We start from the raw sequence: 22,435 nt of genomic DNA, 5'->3' as shown, positions 1-22,435 counted from the left end.
TCAGAGAATTTTCTTAGTTTTTTTTTTTTAAACCTAAGCTCCTCGATACTATTATGGTAAGTGTGCCAGGGGATGAGGAAGGAGAAAGCAGTGCCTTTGAGGTCAACAGAGGGAGGAGGAAAGATTTCTCCAGAGAAGAAAAAGAATGGTATTTCTGTGCAGGAACCTGAGCATAGCTCCTTGGCAGAGCCTCAGAGAAGCGGCAGCCCCACTGAGGAGTCTGGCTGTCCTCTGAGTCCAGAGAAACTGGGTCCCAAGCCCAGAGTTTGCAGCCTTAGAAAAGATTCCTAGGCCTCCATGTGGCATGGAAGCAGAGAGCACACAGGCTTGAAGCATGACTGTAGATGACTGTGATGAGCTAGAGATGAAACTCTCTTTCTCCATCTGTCAGCACCGAAACATTTCCTTGATTTTTATGCAGCCTTAATGACTAAAACTAAATGTCTCCCCTGTCGGACAGTACAAGAGCTTATATCAGATTTTATATTGATTTAAAATAATAAACGAATGTGATATTTCCTTCCACCAGAGTTTGTAGCCTGAATCACGCCTGCTCTACAATATTGGATATGACTCAAACTCGAGTCAGGTGCATATGGAAGCTTTATTGAAGCCTATCTTCCTTCTGTTTATAATCTCTCATAAGTTCCCTTTTTCAAGGTTTAATTTTAAAGGAATTAAGTATGAGCTACTCAAAATTCTATATTGAATTAGACTCAACTTCCAGTAGAATTGCTAATTGATCCAAGTCTATTTAACAATATAATTGCTAGTAGTCAGTCATGAAGCAATCATTCAGAAAAGGGTTATGATGTGCTGAACCACTAGTTCATACTTAAGTTACAATATACATCTCGGAATCTTAGTTACTTCTGAGGAGAAGGTAGAGCAATGAGATCAGGGTGGAGCACAAAGGGACATGGGTGGTTGCAGGTCAAGTTCAAAAGTCTAAATCTTGAATGGGTGGTGGGAGTATCAGTCTTTGCTTTATTATATGTAATTCATAACTTACACATGCACAACAAATACTCTTTTGCATGTCTCAAATATTATAGTAAAATATGTTTTCATGCTGAAAACCTTTAGCAAAAAAGGTTTTTAGGTCATAATCCTAATACATATCCCCAGAAGATTTGCTTTTCTACTCTGCCAGAAGACTGATTAACACCTTCTCATCACTTCTCAAACTTGTCACCCCCCTTAACACACACACACACACACACACACACACACACACACACACTCAACTGTGGCCCCGTCTTGAACTTTATTGAGGAAATAAGCACAGTGATTATGTTCTAATCACTAAATCTACCAAGTGGCTTGCATTGACCTTTACTTTCTTCCTTCTCTTCTGCTACAGTACAAAAATTATAGCAGTTCCTCCACAGGTCTGAATCGTATCTCCTCCAGTACTTAAAGATGTTTCTGCTGTATCAGCTTGCATGTGCTATAGTATCTCTCCTTCAATAAAACAACCACAAACAGCCTCTTGGGACCTCGGGTCCCCTCAGCTAATTCTTTCTCCTTCACAGCAAAATTCTTTCTAAAAATCTGAACATCCTAATGGCCTACATTTTCTCATTTCCTAGTTTTCTCCTTAGCCTACTTGGCTGCATATCTCCACTCAAACCACTGATGTTGAGAGCACAAAATTCCCCCATATTGTCAAATCCAACCATCACTTTTCTGTTTGCTGCTTTCATGAGCTGTCAGCATGTTATTCAATATACTTGAGTGCTCCTTCTAAAATACTCCACTTCTGTGGTTTTCCACCCACCTCAACTGCTACCTTCTTCAGTCCCACTTCTGACACCTTCTCTGGCAAATTCTAACTATTGGACTGACTAGGACACTTTCTCTGACTTTACCTCTAACCCCTCCCTTTTGCTCCAAACTCATATATATAGATGCTTTCTTGACATTTCCATCTGAATATGTAATTTACCTCTCAAACTTAACATGTCTAAAACAGAACTCCTGCTTTCCCTCTTATCTTACCCAATCTTTTCCTTCTCAATAAGTAGCACCACCTTCTACAGCCTCAATTACTCAAAACCAAAATCTAGGAACCACAATCCATTCATCTCTTAACTTCCCCTTTCAAGTTCAAATCCTCAAGCCCTGGCAACTCTACTCCAAAGAATGCCACAAGCTTATCACCTCTGCTCTAGTTCTGTCACTACCATCCTAATTCAACCATCATTGTATTTTGTTTTAGCTACTGCCATAGCCTCCTAACTAATCCATTGATTTCACTTTTACATTTTCACAAACTACCCTCAAAATGACAGTCAGAGATACTTTTAAGCAGAAATCAGAACACGTCTGCCTGGCATGATTAACCCCTAATGATTGCAGAGCCTACTTCACCTTGATGTCCAGGTATTGTGTGAAATGTCACCTCTAAGAGAATACATACTTCACCATGCTATGTAAAGTCATAAACACACAGAAGCACATAAACATACATATACATATTTATTTTTTACCATTTTTAAAATTAGTAAAAGTACATGGTACATAGTAAAAGCTTATAAACTTTTTTTTTTTTTTGAGACAGAGTCTCACTCTGTTGCCCAGGATGGACTGCAATGGTGCTATCTTGGCTCACTGCAACCTCTGCCTCCCAGGTTCAAGCGACTCTCCAGCCTCAGCCTCCTGAGTAGCTGGGATTACAGGCACATGCCACCACACCTGACTAATTTTTATATTTTTTTAGTAGAGACGGGGTTTCACCATGTTGGTCAAGCTGGTCTCGAACTCTTGACCTCATGATCTGCCCGCCTCGACCTCCCAAAGTGCTGGGATTACAGGCGTGAGCCACTGCGCCCAGTCAAACTTTATGTATTTATTTTTTATCCAGTCACTAATATGACTTTCCTCATCAACTCTAAGGTTTTTTTTTTTTTTTAAAAGTAAGTTCTCTTGAATTTTCTATTAAACAATCTTATTTTCTGGATATAATGTTAATGTCTTCTCCTTTATACTTGTTTTATGTCTTATTTGCCTTGTATTATTGGATTGGACAGAATATCCAAAGCAATGTTGAATGTCAATGATCATAGTAAACAGCAGCCTTGTGGCTCTGACTTTAATAGAAGTAGCTCCAGTATAACATTAGCTGTGGTGACTTCTTTGTTTGGGAGCTTCATGCAAATTCTACTTTTTCTGCTCATATACTAATACTCTAATATCCTTGATTTAGTTATAAATTCCTTTAATATTCAGTCATGGCTTAAGTTAATTTCTACTCCCTGTTGCACCAGCTTATATTCTAAGAAATATCCTATCCCTTAAAATGACTTCTGCAGATAGCGAAACTCATCCATGTTCTGTTCACTTTTTAGTATCAATCTCAGCAAATAATCTGATTTTCAGATTCTTAAGAGAGATAAATGAGCACAGAGGAATGTTTATGGTACCAAGTGACCTAGAGACTTTATAAATGGTAGAGATTGTAGTTTCTTTTCCTAATTCTTCCAAGCTGGGTCAAGGGAGCAGGTAGCCCCCAAACAGCCGATGCTCACTCAGCTCATCAGAAGAAAAACCCAAGCCACCTCCAATCTACCCTTTCCACCAGTGATTTTTGGCATCCCCACTGGCTGCTACAAATTCCCGGCTTCTTAGTTCTTCTAGCTGAGGAGTATCAGTTACATAATTCTTCTTTAACTACACTTCCTCAGTAAGATATTAAAATGTTCCTCAAACTCAATGGTCACATAATTTAATTTCCTCCCTTTCCTTATTCTAAACTAACCATCTCCAGCAGCCATATCCAGTTATATTTCTAAGTAAACCAGCTTCCAAAAACATAGCTACATGACTGAATCTCACTGTACGCTTTGAGGTCCTGGATATTGGTAACTTTAGACTATTTATGTAGATTAAAGCTTAGATAGCAATAGAAACTCATATGGGCTATTTTAAGAAAGTTTATATCACAAAATATAGCCATTTTAACTGCATCCCAGGTCTTCTATACCAACACCCCAAAATGTCTTTGCGTTTAATAGGATGCCCTCTATTACCTACAAGTGCCCTTTGTTATCCACCTCAAATTTAGAAAATATCCTCTCATCTTCTGGGCCTGCTGATCTTTCAGGCAACAATCCTTACTTCATCATACATGAAATGTACTATGCTGCAATTATTCATCTTTCCCACACTTATCAGAGTCACAGAACCATTTTCTTTCTTTTTTTTTAATCTTTAAGTTCTGGGATACATGTGCTGAACGTGCAGGTTTGGTACATAGGTATACATGTGCCATGGTGGTTTGCTGCTCCTATCACCCCACCATCTAGGTTTTAAGCCCTGCATGCATTAGGTATTTGTCCTAATGCTCTCCCTCCCCTTTCCCCCCACCCCCCAACAGGCCCCAGTGTGTGATGTTCCCCTACCTGTGTCCATGTGTTCTCATTGTTCAACTCCCACTTATAAGTGAGAACATGCAGTGTTTGGTTTTATGTTCCTGTGTTAGTTTGCTGAGGATGACGATTTCCAGCTTTAGCCATGTCCCTGCAAAGGACAGGAACTCATTCTTTTTTATGGCTGCATAGTATTCCATGACATATATGTGCCACATTTTCTTCATCCAGTCTATCATTGATGGGCATTTGGGTTGGTTCCAAGTCTTTGCTATTGTAAATAGTGCTGCAATAAACATATGTGTGCATGTGTCTTTATAGTAGAATGATTTATAATCCTTTGGGTATATATCCAGTAATGAGATTGCTGGGTCAAATGGTATTTCTGGTTCCAGATCCTTGAGGAATCACCACACTGTCTCCACAATGGTTGAACTAATTTACACTCCCACCAACAGTGTAAAAGCACTGAACCATTTTCATTTGGCTTTTTAAAAATTTCATTCTACTGCCATCCAGGACCTCATTTTGGGTGCTTTTTATCTGAAAATGGATTGTAAAGATGTCAGACAGATGTCATTCATCCCCAGAATGAATGTCGTTTTGCTAATAGAGGCAGGTCTAATTAGCAATACTAAACTTTACCAGGCTTTTTTTTTTTTTTGAGATTTGTTGATTTTGTTAATCTATATTTAGCTACTATAAAAAAGGCAGTGGTGATGATGGTAGCCACCATACCAAAGATAATTGGAAAAATATGGTCTGCTAAATTCAAACAGAAAGTAGAAGCGGATTAACAATGACCAAGGCATATACATGTAATATAAATAAGTATGCAGATAATAGATAGGTGATAGATAAGAGATAGCTAGCTAGATAGATAGATAGATATTGGTCTACACCTAGATCCCCTCCCTCTCTTACTTGTGGCCATCTAAAGACAATCTCTTAGATTCTCATTTCCCTCTGACACTCTCAACCTTGTCTTGGTAAATCTGCCATTTTTTCTTTATACTCATAAACCTTACACTTACTTGCTTTCCACTTAGGTTTCTCTACATTACATCTATCTACTTTTTTTTATTGTACTTTCAGTTTTAGGGTACATGTGCACAATGTACAGGTTTGTTACATATGTATCCATGTGCCATGTTGGTGTCCTGCACCCATTAACTCGTCATTTAGCATTAGGTGTATCTCCTAATGCTATCCCTCCCCCCTCCCCCCACCCCACAACAGTCTCTGGAGTGTGATGTTCCCCTTCCTGTGTCCATGTGTTCTCATTGTTCAATTCCCACCTATGAGTGAGAACATGCGGTGTTTGGCTTTTTGACCTTGCGATAGTTTACTGAGAATGATGATTTCCAGTTTCATCCATGTCCCTACAAAGGACATGAACTCATCATTTTTTATGGCTGCATAGTATTCCATGGTATATATATGCCACATTTTCTTAATCCAGTCTATCACTGTTGGACATTTGGGTTGGTTCCAAGTCTTTGCTATTGTGAATAGTGCCGCTATAAACATACATGTGCATGTGTCTTTATAGCAGCATGATTTATAGTCCTTTGGGTATATACCCAGTAATGGGATGGCTGGGTCAAATGGTATTTCTAGTTCTAGATCCCTGAGGAATCGCCACACTGACTTCCACAATGGTTGAACTAGTTTACAATCCCACCAACAGTGTAAAACTGTTCCTATTTCTCCATATCCTCTCCAGCACGTGTTGTTTCCTGATTTTTTAATGATGGCCATTCTAACTGGTGTGAGATGGTATCTCATTGTGGTTTTGATTTGCATTTCTCTGATGGCCAGTGATGATGAGCATTTTTTCATGTGTTTTTTGGCTGCATAAATGTCTTCTTTTGAGAAGTATCTGTTCATGTCCTTCGCTCACTTTTTGATGGGGTTGTTTTTTTTTTGTAAATTTGTTTGAGTTCATTGTAGATTCTGGATATTAGCCCTTTGTCAGATGAGTAGGTTGCAAAAATTTTCTCCCATTTTGTAGGTTGCCTGTTCACTCTGATGATAGTTTCTTTTGCTGTGCAGAAGCTCTTTAGTTTAATTAGATCCCATTCATCAATTTTGGCTTTTGTTGCCATTGCTTTTGGTGTTTTAGACATGAAGTCCTTGCCCATGCCTACGTCCTGAATGGTAATGCCTAGGTTTTCTTCTAGGGTTTTTATGGTTTTAGGTCTAACATGTAAGTCTTTAATCCATCTTGAATTAATTTTTGTATAAGGTGTAAGGAAGGGATCCAGTTTCAGCTTTCTACATATGGCTAGCCAGTTTTCCCAGCACCATTTATTAAATAGGGAATCCTTTCCTCATTGCTTGTTTTTGTCAGGTTTGTCAAAGATCAGATAGTTGTAGACATGTGGCGTTATTTCTGAGGGCTCTGTTCTGTTCCATTGGTCTATATCTCTGTTTTAGTACCAGTACCATGCTGTTTTGGTTACTGTAGCCTTGTAGTATAGTTTGAAGTCGGGTAGCGTGATGCCTCCAGCTTTGTTCTTTTGGCTTAGGATTGACTTGGCGATGCGGGCTCTTTTTTGGTTCCATATGAACTTTAAAGTAGTTTTTTCCAATTCTGTGAAGAAAGTCATTGGTAACTTGATGGGGATGGCATTGAATCTATAAATTACCTTGGGCAGTATGGCCATTTTCACGATATTGATTCTTCCAACCCATGAGCATGGAATGTTCTTCCATTTGTTTGTATCCTCTTTTATTTCATTGAGCAGTGGTTTGTAGTTCTCCTTGAAGAGTTCCTTCACATCCCTTGTAAATTGGATTCCTAGATATTTTATTCTCTTTGAAGCAATTTTGAATGGGAGTTCACTCATGATTTGGCTCTCTGCTTGTCTGTTATTGGTGTATAACAATGCTTGTGATTTTTGTGCATTGATTTTGTATCCTGAGAATTTGCTGAAGTTGCTTATCAGCTTAAGAAGATTTTGGGCTGAGACAATGGGGTTTTCTAGATATACAATCATGTCATCTGCAAACAGGGACAATTTGACTTCCTTTTTTCCTAATTGAATGCCCTTTATTTCCTTCTCCTGCCTGATTGCCCTGGCCAGAACTTCCAACACTATGTTGAATAGGAGTGGTGAGAGAGGGCATCCCTGTCTTGTACCAGTTTTCAAAGGGAATGCTTCCAGTTTTTGTCCATTCAGTATGGTATTGGCTGTGGGTTTATCATAGATAGCTCTTATTATTTTGAGATACGTCCCATCAGTACCTAATTTATTGAGAGTTTTTAGCATGAAGCGTTGTTGAATTTTGTCAAAGGCCTTTTCTGCATCTATTGAGATAAAAATGATAAAGGGGATATCACCACCAATCCCACAGAAATACAAACTACCATCGGAGAATACTACAAACACCTCTATACAAATAAACTAGAAAATCTAGAAGAAATGGATAAATTCCTCGACACATAGACCCTCCCAAGACTAAACCAGGAAGAAGTTGAATCTCTGAATAGACCAATAACAGGTTCTGAAATTGTGGCAATAATCAATAGCTTACCAACCAAAAAGAGTCCAGGACCAGATGGATTCACAGCTGAATTCTACCAGAGGTACAAGGAGGAACTGGTACCATTCCTTCTGAAACTATTCCAATCAATAGAAAAAGAGGGAATCCTCCCTAACTCATTTTATGAGGCCAGCATCATCCTGATACCAAAGCCGGGCAGACACACAACCAGAAAAGAGAATTTTAGACCAATATCCTTGATGAACATTGATGCAAAAATCCTCAATAAAATACTGGCAAACCGAATCCAGCAGCACATCAAAAAGCTTATCCACCATGATCAAGTGGGCTTCATCCCTGGGATGCAAGGCTGGTTCAACATACACAAATCAATAAATGTAATCCAGCATATAAACAGAACCAACAACAAAAACCACATGATTACATCTATCTACTTTGGATCCCAAATGATTTTCTGTATTTTATCCAGAAGATTTCTTAAAGTTGAGAATAGGTGGATAGAGAGTTCTAGCAAACTGGGTATTTGGATGACTAGAACAAATGGAAGGCTTTTCTAAGGTTCAGAAATTGTTATTGGCTAAACAGCCTTGGTCTTGAGGCCTAATTGATCCTAGCATCAGCATGGTGGGCTGAGGGAGGTAAGCCAACAGTGTGCAGAGTAGAGGCTGAGAGGACCAAGCTTACTTTTGGGTTGACCTCATGTGTAGTCATCGGATAATAAATCCTCAAAGTCCAAGATAATTTGGATTCAGTTTCCTCCTAGGCTAATGTGAATATACAGAAGTCCTACTTTTTTAGGTGGAGTTATGGGATTGGTATTGCCTGGGCATTGATGGCACATAAGTGGTAGCATGTTAACCCTGAAAGAGGTGGGGGAAAAAGTGAATTCCAAATTGAAACAGGACCCTAGCCAGTGCCTCTAGGTAGTAGACAGAGTTTAGCCCACCAGGAAGTGAGGGTTGGCAAGTACTGGGCTGTTGTTTGGCCAAAACCAGCAATCAGAATCCAGGGCACATAGCTCCAGGTCCAGCAGGTCCTGTAATATGAGTCAGAATTGGGGCATCAGTCCCAACACATGATAGGCTTACCAAGAGCAATTGTGGAAAGGGTATCAGCCAATTATCCCATGGGTCCACTTCCAGGGTCTCACATGAGATCTGCAACATCGATCAGCAGGTGAATTTCAAACCTCAGCTTCAATGAGAAACTCATAAAGTAGATAGAAGACAGGCAGCTACAGATAGGGGTAGAATGGACCATATCTAGAGAGTTAGAGCCTTCTGGGCTGGTCCGTATTTTAATATTTTAAACTCATTTCTGGAGATAAACAACGCTTGCCTCATTAATTCTCCTGATTGGTTTGAAAAAATGCTTTTTAATTAATTTTTCATTCACTTCTTCCTTATTTTCTTTGTTGATCTCTTCAAATATATGTTTCATCAGTCATAATATGGGTATTGTAGTCACTTCTACCTTATAAATTCTTCTGAGTATTAAAATGACAAAATGTTAAAAAGTGTCTTACATTTAGCATAATGCCAGATGCATACTTCTCAATATGGCGGTTATTACAAATATTAATATCAATATCTGTTCCACACAGATTGTAAATACCAGCTGTCAATTTAGTGAGTCTCTACTTTAATCAACTTAGTAAGGCTTCATGCCAAGTTGACCATTTACTCAGTTTTAATTTTGATACCTTTTTGATGCATAAGTCTAATGGCTATTTTTATTAGATTGATTTTATTTAAAGAGTTGTCTGGTTTATCATCCATTAATTTGGAATTTGCTAGTTACTAAATATAGAATTTCATGTTTTTCAGTCCTAAATCTCTAATATTTAAGAGATTTACTGATATTCTAGAGAAAATTTAATGTCTTTTTAAAAGCTGTAAATTTGATATTTAATAATAAATTCAATTTAGTTCAGTTCTAGAATCTGGAGAATGGTAATATCTGTTTACTGGCAGCTTTCTTTAGAATGAACTTCTTTAGCCTCTGATTTTTTTTAAAGTTCAAGTTTTGACTGATGTGTTTCATGGAAAAAAATGCACATGCCAATGCTTATTTTTCATAGTAAAATTCATTGATTTATAGCTGTCCATCTATATAAACTTAATGTTCCGGTGTTTCAAATTCATTTAAGGAAACAAGAATATAGCCTAGGAAAGGAAGGTAAAGTATTTCATAATTTATAAGGTACATACTGGGAAGAAACATACCAAGCTAAAACAAATGCTTTCCTATGAAAAGAAAAAGTATCAGGTGAATTATAATGGAATTATTTGTTCAATATTTGTTTATAAATCCAATTATTAAAAACCTGAAATAAATTACAATTTAAAATATAACTATCTTACAGTTAAAAACGGTATTCACTGCAGTATCTCATCTATATCCACCAGGGTAGTGCCTGTGGTTGGATGATTGGTGCAGTTTACAACTGGAGTGGTGGAGTAGACGTTCACATTATCCTCTATGGGACTAGTACCCATGCCCAGAATAGTGCAGTGCACAATGTGTACAGCTGTACTCAGTGGCCCTAGCTATGGCAGACACACTCATAATTAGTGGCGATCCTAAATTCCTGTGGCATCCAAATTGTTCATTCCACAAAAAGAAAAAACAAGTACAAATATTTATGGACTGCCTTCTGTGCACCATTAAAATTACTACAATGCTTAAGAAAGAATTTCTACCCAAAAGGAGCACAGAGAGAAAGCTAGACAGATGAACAGTAAAATAGAATGTGACACAAGAATTCAGTTAGAGAAATGCACAAGGTACAATAGGACAAAAGAAAGGGCGCATGTAATACAACCTGGGACTTCAGAAAAAAGTTACTAAAAAATATGTCACATGAGCTCAGCAATGAGGATAAGCAGAAGTTTGCAAAAAAAAAAAAAAAAAAAAAAAAAAAATGACCAGGCATTTCTAGAGATGGAAACCTCGTAGGTAAAGTCATAGGGGCAGGAGATATCAGGGTATATGGCAGGAGACATAATCAGCTCAATAGTATATAAGCATGCAACATAGGACAAGAGTAAAGAAACATGAGGCTAGAATTAAGGCAGATGGGTGAGATACAAATAGAGTCAGAAAATCCAAATTATAAGCTACTGCAATAGTCCAGATAAGAGATGCTGAATGCTTAAACTAGGATCGAGATGGCAAGGGTGAAAAGAAGGGGATAGACTGGATAAATATTCATCATTTATTCATTCCTCTGACATTTGTTGAGTTTTAAAGACTATGCTCAATATGCCTCTGAGTTTATCAACCAAGTCCCTGCCCACGTGGCAGATGCAGTCATGTAAGGGAGACACATGGGAGGCAAACTTGAGGATTAAGTGTCTGACGGAATTGAAAAGTAGGCAAGTGAAAGCCAGGCAGGTCAACTTCTAGATTTTTGATGGGCAGCTGCTAGATGTGGCCGATTCTCTAAATCGGTATTACTGTGGGAGGAGAGGATGATGATGAGTTCAAGAACGGGTACATTGAACTCGAAAGACTCGAACCATGACATTTAAAGAGTAATTTCAGCATTGAATTGTGCCAAAAATATAAAGAAATACATAAATCATACACACTGTGATGCTTAATTTTGGTGTCAACTTGACTGGCTTAAGGGATATCCAGGTAGCTGGTAAAGTATTATTTCTGGGTGTGTCTGTGAGGATGTTTCCAGAAGAGATGAGCATTTGAGCATCCTATTAAACAATCTTATTTTCTGTGAGGATGTTTCCAGAAGAGAGGAACATTTGAATTAGTAGACTGAGTCAAGAAGATGGCCCTCACGAGTGTGGGTGGGCATCATCCAATCTGTCGAGAGCCTGAACAATAAGGCAGAGGGAAGGTGAATTCTCTCTCTTCAGGAGCTGGGACACCATAGTCTCCTGGCCTTGGACATCAGACCTCCAGGTTCTCCAGCCTTTAGACTCTGGAGTTTGCAGCAGGAGCGGCTCACAAGGTTCACAGGTCTTTTGTCCTCACACAGCTTCCTTAGCTCTCCATCTTGCAGACACCATATCAAGGGACTCTTGGCCTCCATAATCATATGAGTCAATTTCCATAATAAATCCGTTCTTACATATCTCTCTATATATAGGTTCTTTTTCTCTGGAGAACCCTGACTAACATACTACATATACATAAATACATAAAACTACAATGAGATTTCTGCTAAAGGAAAAACCTGCCCGATAGAGCTCTTGTTTATGAATGGATGTAGTTCTTCAGAGCTGAATTGTACGTGCAGTATTTCATTTAAGGCTCCACTGATATTTATAGCAGTAAAAAGATGTTTAATTTAAAATGACAAACTTATAATTTAAAGCAATAAAAAAATACACAAGAACCCCTGGCTCATTGGCAAGATTGGACTGCAGCCTCACAGTGTGAGGCACTGGGAAAGAATTTGTTCTTGTGTGTAGGCTGGACCCAGACCAGTAGGCGATTGCATCTGGGCAAGATCTGTGAATGAATTAACATTTTTCTATTCCAAAAAAAATGTTCTCCAAAAAGTAGTTTTTATTATTTTACTTTCAGCTGTTTTCAAGGATAATGTTCAGATTTTTTGAATTCAGGAATTCACTTGAGGTATTTAACAGATCATTCGGCTTCTTCCCAGCCTAATTTTCCTAATAAGCAGCATTTTAACCTACTTTCTTTAAGAAAAGAGAAATAACTTCAAGGGGAAAGAAAGTAGAGTAAGCTGATACAAACAGTCCAGAAAGTGCTTCAATTTGAAAAATATCTAAGAATGAAACTTTATATTTTGATGGTAAAAAAGCTAGTTCCAAAAATAATTATGCCTTAATATTACACAAATTCATTCAACCATATGAAAAATATAGACTGTCAAGAATATTCTTCACAAACATTTCTTAACAGCAAAATCAATGACAATTAACATACTCATCATATGTATGGCTTTTGCCAAATTCGAGCAGCAATCTGTTTAAAAGGAGAAAAAAGCACTAAATATGAGTCCTCATTTCTAATCTGAAAATAAGAGGGTTGACCTAATGATCTCAAAGGTAACTGCTAATTTAAAAAGCCTACTATTCTAGATCAGTATTTTGAGATTAAAGTAATCTTTCTAAACTAAACTTTCTAAACTTTGTAAATTATTAACAGTAATTTGCTCTATGTAAAATATTAAGACATTTTGAAGGTTTATTTAAACTTAAAATGTTCTTTTTTTTTTTTTAATTTTATTTTTTTTTTGAGACGGAGTCTCGCTCTGTCACCCAGGCTGGAGTGCAGTGGCGCGATCTCGGCTCACTGCAAGCTCCGCCTCCCGGGTTCACGCCATTCTCTTGCCTCAGCCTCTCTGAGTAGCTGGGACTACAGGCGCCCGCCACCACGCCTGGCTAATTTTTTGTATTTTTAGTAGAGACGGGGTTTCACCGTGGTCTCGATCTCCTGACCTGGTGATCCACCCGCCTCGGCCTCCCAAAGTGCTGGGATTACAAGCGTGAGCCACCGTGCCCGGCCTAAAATGTTCTATTTTTAATCATGTGAGATTGATATGTTATAAAAAAAAATTCCAAGATGTTAAATGCCAGAGTGTATTTATTCATTCATCCCTTGTGCATCCCATGCACACCATCATATTGAGCCATTTATTTATTCATTCATTGGTTTAAATATTTATTGAGCATATGCTGCATATCCAGCACTTAAAAGATACTAATGAAAGGGAACCAGAAGGCACATTTTCTGCCCTTTTCCCTTAGAACCTGAATGGATGGGAAATTCTTTTTTTTTCTTTTTTTTTTGGAGACAGAGTCTACCTCTGTGACCCAGGCTGGAGTATAGTGTCACGATCTCAGTTCACTGCAACCTCCGCCTCCCGGGTTCAAACAATTCTTCTGCCTCAGCCTCCCGAGTAGCTGGGATTACAGGCACATGCCACCACGCCCAGATAAGTTTTGTATTTTAAGTAGAGATGGTGTTTCACCATGTTGGCCAGGCTGGTCTTGAACTCCTGGCCTCAAGTGATCCGCCTGCCTTGGCCTCCCAAAGTGCTAGGATTACAGGTGTGAGCCACCATGCCTGGGCTGGACAGGAAATTCTTGAATGGTGCTTGACATGTACAGCAATAGTCTAAGCACTCATCATACAAAAAAAAAAAATTGGAAATTTTACCTTGCAAAATGTTAGTGTGTCTTCCTCCATAATTTCAGGGAAATACAAGTGAAAGAGTAAATTAAGATACTTGAATGATGTGACTTGTCAGGGATTTGCTGCCAAGGGCATCTCACAGGGAAGCCAGGAGTATGGATGGGTAAAGAGGAAGTGGGGATCTGGGAACTGAAAACCCCAACATAGAGGCTTCAGGGAGCCTGGTTTTTGCAAGGTCTGGGAAAGAGGTATCCGTTGTCCTGTTCTCTCACTTGTCTCTATTTTATATCTGTCTAACATTCACCTATCAGAAGAATCACTTAAAAACATTATTATATTTATTATGAACAGCAGACATCATTTGCTGTTCTGACTTTTTATAAAATGCTCCATGGTAACTGCTTGTAAAACGGTTTCATTTTATATGTCAATGGCCTTTGCATGATAGTCCTTGTCTGACTTTCCATCTGTTATTCCATGAACATTTTCTATTGTCAACTTTTAAATGCTAGGAAAAAAACAAACTAGTGGCTTGAGAGTCAAGCCTATTCCATTTTCTGTTAACCAGCAAACCACTCCCATACTGCCACCTAGTGGGCCATAGCAGCACCTTCCACGATTGACAGAAATTGTTAATTTAAGTAAACTCAAATTTAGGATTCTTCAAAATTTCTGCTTTTGCATTAGTTGCTTGGAATACTCAAATCATCTTAACATAAAAATGATATCATGAATGGTTGTTAGGTTTCCACCTTGCTCATAAAACCACTGATCCCACAATGTACTTTGTTTTGGTTTGGTTTGGTTTTTTGAGACAGTCTCACTCACTCTGTCGCCCAGGCTGGGGTGCAGTGGTGCGATCTCGGCTTACTGCAACTTCCACCTCCCGAGTTCAAGTGATTCTCCTGCCTCAGCCTCCGAGTAGCTGGAATTACAGGCGTGTGTCACCACACCCGGCTACCACAATGTACTTCGAATAAACACTTTCCATGTATGCATGCAGACCCATCTGTAGTCACAGCTCTGTGGAGATGCCTTGTGTCATCTCACATGTACCTTCTGCTCTTTTTTTTTTTTTTTATTATACTTTAGGGTTTTAGGGTACATGTGCACAATGTGCAGGTTTGTTACATATGTATCCATGTGCCATGTTGATTTCCTGCACCCATTAACTCGTCATTTAGCATTAGGTGTATCTCCTAATGCTGTCCCTCCCCCCTCCCCCCACCCCACAACAGTCCCCAGAGCGTGATGTTCCCCTTCCTGTGTCCATGAGTTCTCATTGTTCAATTCCCACCTATGAGTGAGAACATGCGGTGTTTGGTTTTTTGTCCTTGCGATAGTTTACTGAGAATGATGTTTTCCAGTTTCATCCATGTCCCTACAAAGGACACGAACTCATCATTTTTTATGGCTGCATAGTATTCCATGGTGTATATGTGCCACATTTTCTTAATCCAGTCTATCGTTGTTGGACATTTGGGTTGGTTCCAACTCTTTGCTATTGTGAATAGTGCCGCAATAAACATACGTGTGCATGTGTCTTTATAGCAGCATGATTTATAGTCCTTTGGGTATATACCCAGTAATGGGATGGCTGGGTCAAACGGTATTTCTAGTTCTAGATCCCTGAGGAATCGCCACACTGACTTCCACAATGGTTGAACTAGTTTACAGTCCCACCAACAGTGTAAAAGTGTTCCTATTTCTCCACATCCTCTCCAGCACCTGTTGTTTCCTGATTTTTTAATGATGGCCATTCTAACTGGTGTGAGATGGTATCTCACTGTGGTTTTGATTTGCATTTCTCTGATGGCCAGTGATGAGGAGCATTTCTTCATGTGTTTTTTGACTGCATAAATGTCTTCTTTTGAGAAGTGTCTGTTCATGTCCTCTGCCCACTTTTTGATGGGGTTGTTTGTTTTTTTCTTGTAAATTTGTTTGAGTTCATTGTAGATTCTGGATATTAGCCCTTTGTCAGATGAGTAGGTTGCAAAAATTTTCTCCCATTGTGTAGGTTGCCTGTTCACTCTGGTGATAGTTTCTTTTGCTGTGCAGAAGCTCTTTAGTTTAATGAGATCCCATTTGTCGATTTTGGCTTTTGTTGCCATTGCTTTTGGTGTTTTAGACATGAAGTCCTTGCCCACGCCTATGTCCTGAATGGTATTGCCTAGGTTTTCTTGTAGGATTTTAATGGTTTTAGGTCTAACATATAAGTCTTTAATCCATCTTGAATTAATTTTTGTATAAGGTGTAAGGAAGGGATCCAGTTTCAGCTTTCTACATATGGCTAGCCAGTTTTCCCAGCACCATTTATTAAATAGGGAATCCTTTCCTCATTTCTTGTTTTTGTCAGGTTTGTCAAAGATCAGATAGTTGTAGCTATGCAGCATCATTTCTGAGGGCTCTGTTCTGTTCCATTGATCTATGTCTCTGTTGTGGTACCAGTACCATGCTGTTTTGGTTACTGTAGCCTTGTAGTATAGTTTAAAGTCAGGTAGCGTGATGCCTCCAGCTTTGTTCTTTTGGCTTAGGATTGACTTGGCGATGCGGGCTCTTTTTTGGTTCCATATGAACTTTAAAGTAGTTTTTTCCAATTCTGTGAAGAAAGTCATTGGTAGCTTGATGGGGATGGCATTGAATCTATAAATTACCTTGGGCAATATGGCCATTTTCACGATATTGATTCTTCCAACCCATGAGCATGGAATGTTCTTCCATTTGTTTGTATCCTCTTTTATTTCATTGAGCAGTGGTTTGTAGTTCTCCTTGAAGAGGTCCTTCACATCCCTTGTAAGTTGGATTCCTAGGTATTTTATTCTCTTTGAAGCAATTGTGAATGGGAGTTCACTCATGATTCGGCTCTCTGTTTGTCTGTTATTGGTGTACAAGAATGCTTGTGATTTTTGTACATTAATTTTGTATCCTGAGACTTTGCTGAAGTTGCTAATCAGCTTAAGGAGATTTTGGGCTGAGACAATGGGGTTTTCTAGATATACAATCATGTCATCTGCAAACAGGGAGAATTTGACTTCCTCTTTTCCTAATTGAGTACCCTTTATTTCCTTCTCCTGCCTGATTGCTCTGGCCAGACAAAAAGTAGACAAAACCACAAAGATGGGGAAAAAACAGACCAAAAAAACTGGAAACTCTAAAAAACAGAGCACCTCTCCTCCTCCAAAGGAACACAGTTCCTCACCAGCAACGGAACAAAGCTGGATGGAGGATGACTTTGATGAGTTGAGAGAAGAAGGCTTCAGACGATCAAACTACTCTGAGCTACGAGAGGAAATTCAAAACAATAGCAAAGAAGTTAAAAACTTTGAAAAAAAATTAGAAGAATGGATAACTAGAATAACCAATGGAGAGAAGGGCTTAAAGGAGATGATGGAGCTGAAAGCCAAGTTTTGAGAACTACGCGAAGAATGCAGAAGCCTCAGTAGCAGATGCGATCAACTGGAAGAAAGGGTATCACTGATAGAAGATGAAATGAAGAGAGAAGGGAAGTTTAGAGAAAAAAGAATAAAAAGAAATGAACAAAGCCTCCAAGAAATTTGGGACTATGTGAAAAGACCAAACCTACGTCTGATTGGTGTACCTGAAAATGATGGGGAGAATGGAACCAAGTTGGAAAACACTCTGCAAGATATTATCCAGGAGAACTTCCCCAATCTAGCAAGGCAGGCCAGCATTCAGATTCAGGAAATACAGAGAACGCCACAAAGATACTCCTCGAGAAGGGCAACTCCAAGACACATAATTGTCAGATTCACCAAAGTTGAAATGAAGGAAAAAATGTTAAGGGCAGCCAGAGAGAAAGGTCGGGTTACCCACAAAGGGAAGCCCATCAGACTAACAGCTGATCTCTCAGCAGAAACTCTACAAGCCAGAAGAGAGTGGGGGCCGATATTCAACATTCTTAAAGAAAAGAATTTTCAACCCAGAATTTCCTATCCCGCCAAACTAAGCTTCATAAGTGAAGGAGAAATAAAATACTTTACAGACAAGCAAACGCTGAGTGATTTTGTCGCCACCAGGCCTGCCCTAAAAGAGCTCCTGAAGGAAGCACTAAACATGGAAAGGAACAACCGGTACCAGCCCCTGCAAAAACATGCCAAATTGTAAAGACCATCGAGGCTAGGAAGAAACTATAGCAACTAACGAGCAAAATAACCAACTAATAGCATAATGACAGGATCAGATTCACACATAACAATATTCACGTTAAATGTAAATGGGCTAAATGCTCCAATCAAAAGACACAGACTGGCAAACTGGATAAGGAGTCAGGACCCATCAGTGTGCTGTATTCAGGAAACCCATCTCACGTGCAGAGACACACATAGACTCAAAATAAAGGGATGGAGGAAGATCTATCAAGCAAATGGAAAACAAAAAAAGGCAGGGGTTGCAATCCTAGTCTCTGATAAAATAGACTTTAAACCAACAAAGTTCGAAAGAGACAAAGAAGGCCATTACATAATGGTAAAGGGATCAATTCAACAAGAAGAGCTAACTGTCCTAAATATATATGCACCCAACACAGGAGCACCCAGATTCATAAAGCAAGTCCTCAGTGAACTACAAAGGGACTTTGTACACAATAATAATGGGAGATTTTAACACCCCACTGTCAGCATTAGACAGATCAACGAGACAGAAAGTTAACAAGGATATCCAGGAATTGAACTCAGTTCTACATAAAGTGGACCTAATAGACATCTACAGAACTCTCCACCCCAAATCAACAGAATATACATTTTTTTCAGCACCACACCACACCTATTCCAAAATTGACCACATAGTTGGAAGTAAAGCTCTTCTCAGCAAATGTAAAAGAACAGAGATTATAACAAACTGTCTCTCAGACCACAGTGCAATCAAACTAGAACTCAGGATTAAGAAACTCAGTCAAAACCGCTCAACTACATGGAAACTGAACAACCTGCTCCTGAATGACTATTGGGTACATAATGAAATGAAGGCAGAAATAAAGATGTTCTTTGAAACCAACGAGAACAAAGACACAACATACCAGAATCTCTGGGACACGTTCAAAGCAGTGTGTAGAGGGAAATTTATAGCACTAAATGCCCACAAGAGAAAGCAGGAAAGATCCAAAATTGACACCCTAACATCACAATTAAAAGAACTAGAGAAGCAAGAGCAAACACATTCAAAAGCTAGCAGAAGGCTAGAAATAACTAAAATCAGAGCAGAACTGAAGGAAATAGAGACACAAAAAACCCTTCAAAAAATTAATGAATCCAGGAGCTGGTCTTTTGAAAAGATCAACAAAATTGATGGACCGCTAGCAAGACTAATAAAGAAGAAAAGAGAGAAGAATCAAATAGATGCAATAAAAAACGAAAAAGGGGATATCACCACCGATCCCACAGAAATACAATCTACCATCAGAGAATACTACAAACACCTCTATGCAAATAAACTAGAAAATCTAGAAGAAATGGATAAATTCCTCGACAAATACACCCTCCCAAGACTAAACCAGGAAGAAGTTGAATCTCTGAATAGACCAATAACAGGTTCTGAAATTGTGGCAATAATCAATAGCTTACCAACCAAAAAGAGTCCAGGACCTGATGGATTCACAGCTGAATTCTACCAGAGGTACAAGGAGGAACTGGTACCATTCCTTCTGAAACTATTCCAATCGACAGAAAAAGAGGGAATCCTCCCTAACACATTTTACGAAGCCAGCATCGTCCTGATACCAAAACCTGGCAGAGACATAACCAAAAAAGAGAATTTCAGACCAATATCCTTGATGAACATTGATGCAAAAATCCTCAATAAAATACTGGCAAACCGAATCCAGCAGCACATCAAAAAGCTTATCCACCATGATCAAGTGGGCTTCATCCCTGGGATGCAAGGCTGGTTCAACATACGCAAATCAATAAATGTAATCCAGCATATAAACAGAACCAAAGACAAAAACCACATGATTATCTCAATAGATGCAGAAAAGGCCTTTGACAAAATTCAACAACACTTCATGCTAAAAACTCTCAATAAATTAGGTATTGATGGGACGTATCTCAAAATAATAAGAGCTATCTACAACAAACCCACAGCCAATATCATACTGAATGGGCAAAAACTGGAAGCATTCCCTCTGAAAACTGGCACAAGACAGGGATGCCCTCTCTCACCGCTCCTATTCAACATAGTGCTGGAAGTTCTGGCCAGACCTTCTGCTCTTACTTGTCCTACAATCTATGAGAAAATGCCTGATTCCCAGCCTTCCACTCCAGCCTTGATGCCTCAACCTGTACTCTGGCTTGGGCAGAAAAAGAACTTCCTTGGGGTCCATCTCTCTCTCTCTCAGCCTGCTGCTGGTTCCTGAAGCTGTGGCTCAACCAAGAGCCAGATTCCGCCTCTGTCCCTGTCCCAATTCTGGACTAGCCTCTATTCCACCCTTGCCTGGCCCCTTTGGATGCCTCGCTCCAGCTTTGCCTCTCTGATGGCTCAGTTAAACCCTCACTAATGAGTTCCCATAGTGATTTTCACCCTGTGGCTGGATCAGGCCCTCCACAGCTCCTCTTGACCAGAGAAGTAGTTGTCTTCTCCGCTTATTTCTCCTTTCCAAATATTTTTAAATGTATGATGAATTAGTACTTTGGTTGCCTGATCCTAGGGAAAAAGGGACACAGTAGCTTAAGGAATTTCTCATTCTTCTGGTTTTCTGTGATGGCCTCTGTCCTTGAGTTGAGGTCTGAATATATGTAGAATAAGTCTAGCTAAAAGGAGCCTGCCTTATAGTCTAGATTTTTTTTTTCAAATTTTATATAAAGGTGTCAAATATGTAATGGATATATACGTAGCTTGGCCAGGCAGTGTTTCAGGCCCTAGATATAAGATGCTGTTCTCATGGAACTGACATTTTATTGGGGGAATGAGAGACAGACAGCAAGTTAGCACATATATAACATATAATAATACTTTGAATGATGAAAAATGTCTTGAGTAAGAAAAAACAAGGTAAGAGGACAATGAGTATTGGGAATTGTATGTATCGGTGGGGATATTTTACATAGTTTTCTAAGGAACATTGCTGGATTAGTTGTCTATGGCTGCATAAAAAATTATCCAGAGGTTTAGCAGCTTAAAATAATGAACACTTACTACTTCGCCATTTCCATGGGTCAGCAATCCAGGTGCAGATGAACTGGGTGCCTGTGAATCAAGGGGGTCTCTCACAAGTCAGCCATCAGGGCTGGGGCTGCAGTCATCTCCAAGCTTAACTGGGAGAGGATCTGCTTCCAGGCTCACTCACATGGCCAGTGACAAGCCCCAGGTGCTCACTGGCTCTTGATCAGAGACATCAGTTTCTTGCCTTATAGGTCTCTCCCTAAGGCAACTGACAAGAGTTCTAAGAAAGACGGAATGAGAAAGACTGGTACAGAGCATGAAAGATGGAAGCCAGACTCTTTTTGTAACCTCATCGTGGAGGTGGCATCCTATCACTTCAGTGCATTCTATTTGCTACAACTAAGTCACTAGGTCCAGCCCACATTTACCTAGTAAATACAAGCAGGCAGAGATCTTTGGGAGTTACATTAGACAAAGTGATATTGGATGAGAGGCTACAATGAAGTAAGGAGCAAACTCTCTGGGGAAGCAGTACCCATGTCAAGGGATCAGCAAATATGTAAACCTTGAGACAGGCATATTCTTGATGTGTTCAACGAACAGCAAGATTTGCTTGTCTGGAGCCCAGGAAGCAAAAGAGAGAAGCACAGAAGGTGAAGTCAGATATGCCTGGAAGGTAGACACGGATCTGCTGTGTATCACTATAGATCAGTGTGTAATTTTAAGAATTTTATATAAATGGAATTATACATTTATATAAATAATAATCAGCATAATTGTTTTGAGATTTATCCATATTCTTGAGTATATCAACAATCCATTCCTCTTTATGTCATTGATTGTAACACTGTTAATCTATTCACCTGTTGATGGACATTTAGGTTGTTTCTAGTTTGGGGCCATTACAAACACAGTTGCTATAAACATTCATGTGCAAATCTTTGTGTAGACATACTTTTACTTATCTTGGATAGTTACATGAGGATGCAATACCTGAGTCATACATCAGCTATATGTATCTTTTTTAAAACTGCCAAGCTGTTTTCCAAAGTGGCAGGACCATTTTACATTCCCACCATTCAGTGTGTGAGAGTTCCAGTTGCTCCACATTCTCCCCCAACATTTGATTTTTAATTTTAGCCATTCTAATACGTGCATAGTGACATTCTTTTGTGGCTTTAGTTTTCCTTTCCTCAATGATTAGTGCTATTTAACATTTTTTCATCTACCTACTTGCTATTCATTTATCTGAACAGAAACTTCATCAAAGAAGATAAATGAATAGCAAGTAGGTAGATGAAAAAATG

The sequence above is a fragment of the Symphalangus syndactylus genome, chromosome 2, assembly GCF_028878055.3.
Source record: "Symphalangus syndactylus isolate Jambi chromosome 2, NHGRI_mSymSyn1-v2.1_pri, whole genome shotgun sequence".
Lineage (NCBI taxonomy): Eukaryota > Metazoa > Chordata > Mammalia > Primates > Hylobatidae > Symphalangus > Symphalangus syndactylus.
Note: the sequence above shows the minus strand (reverse complement) of the source record.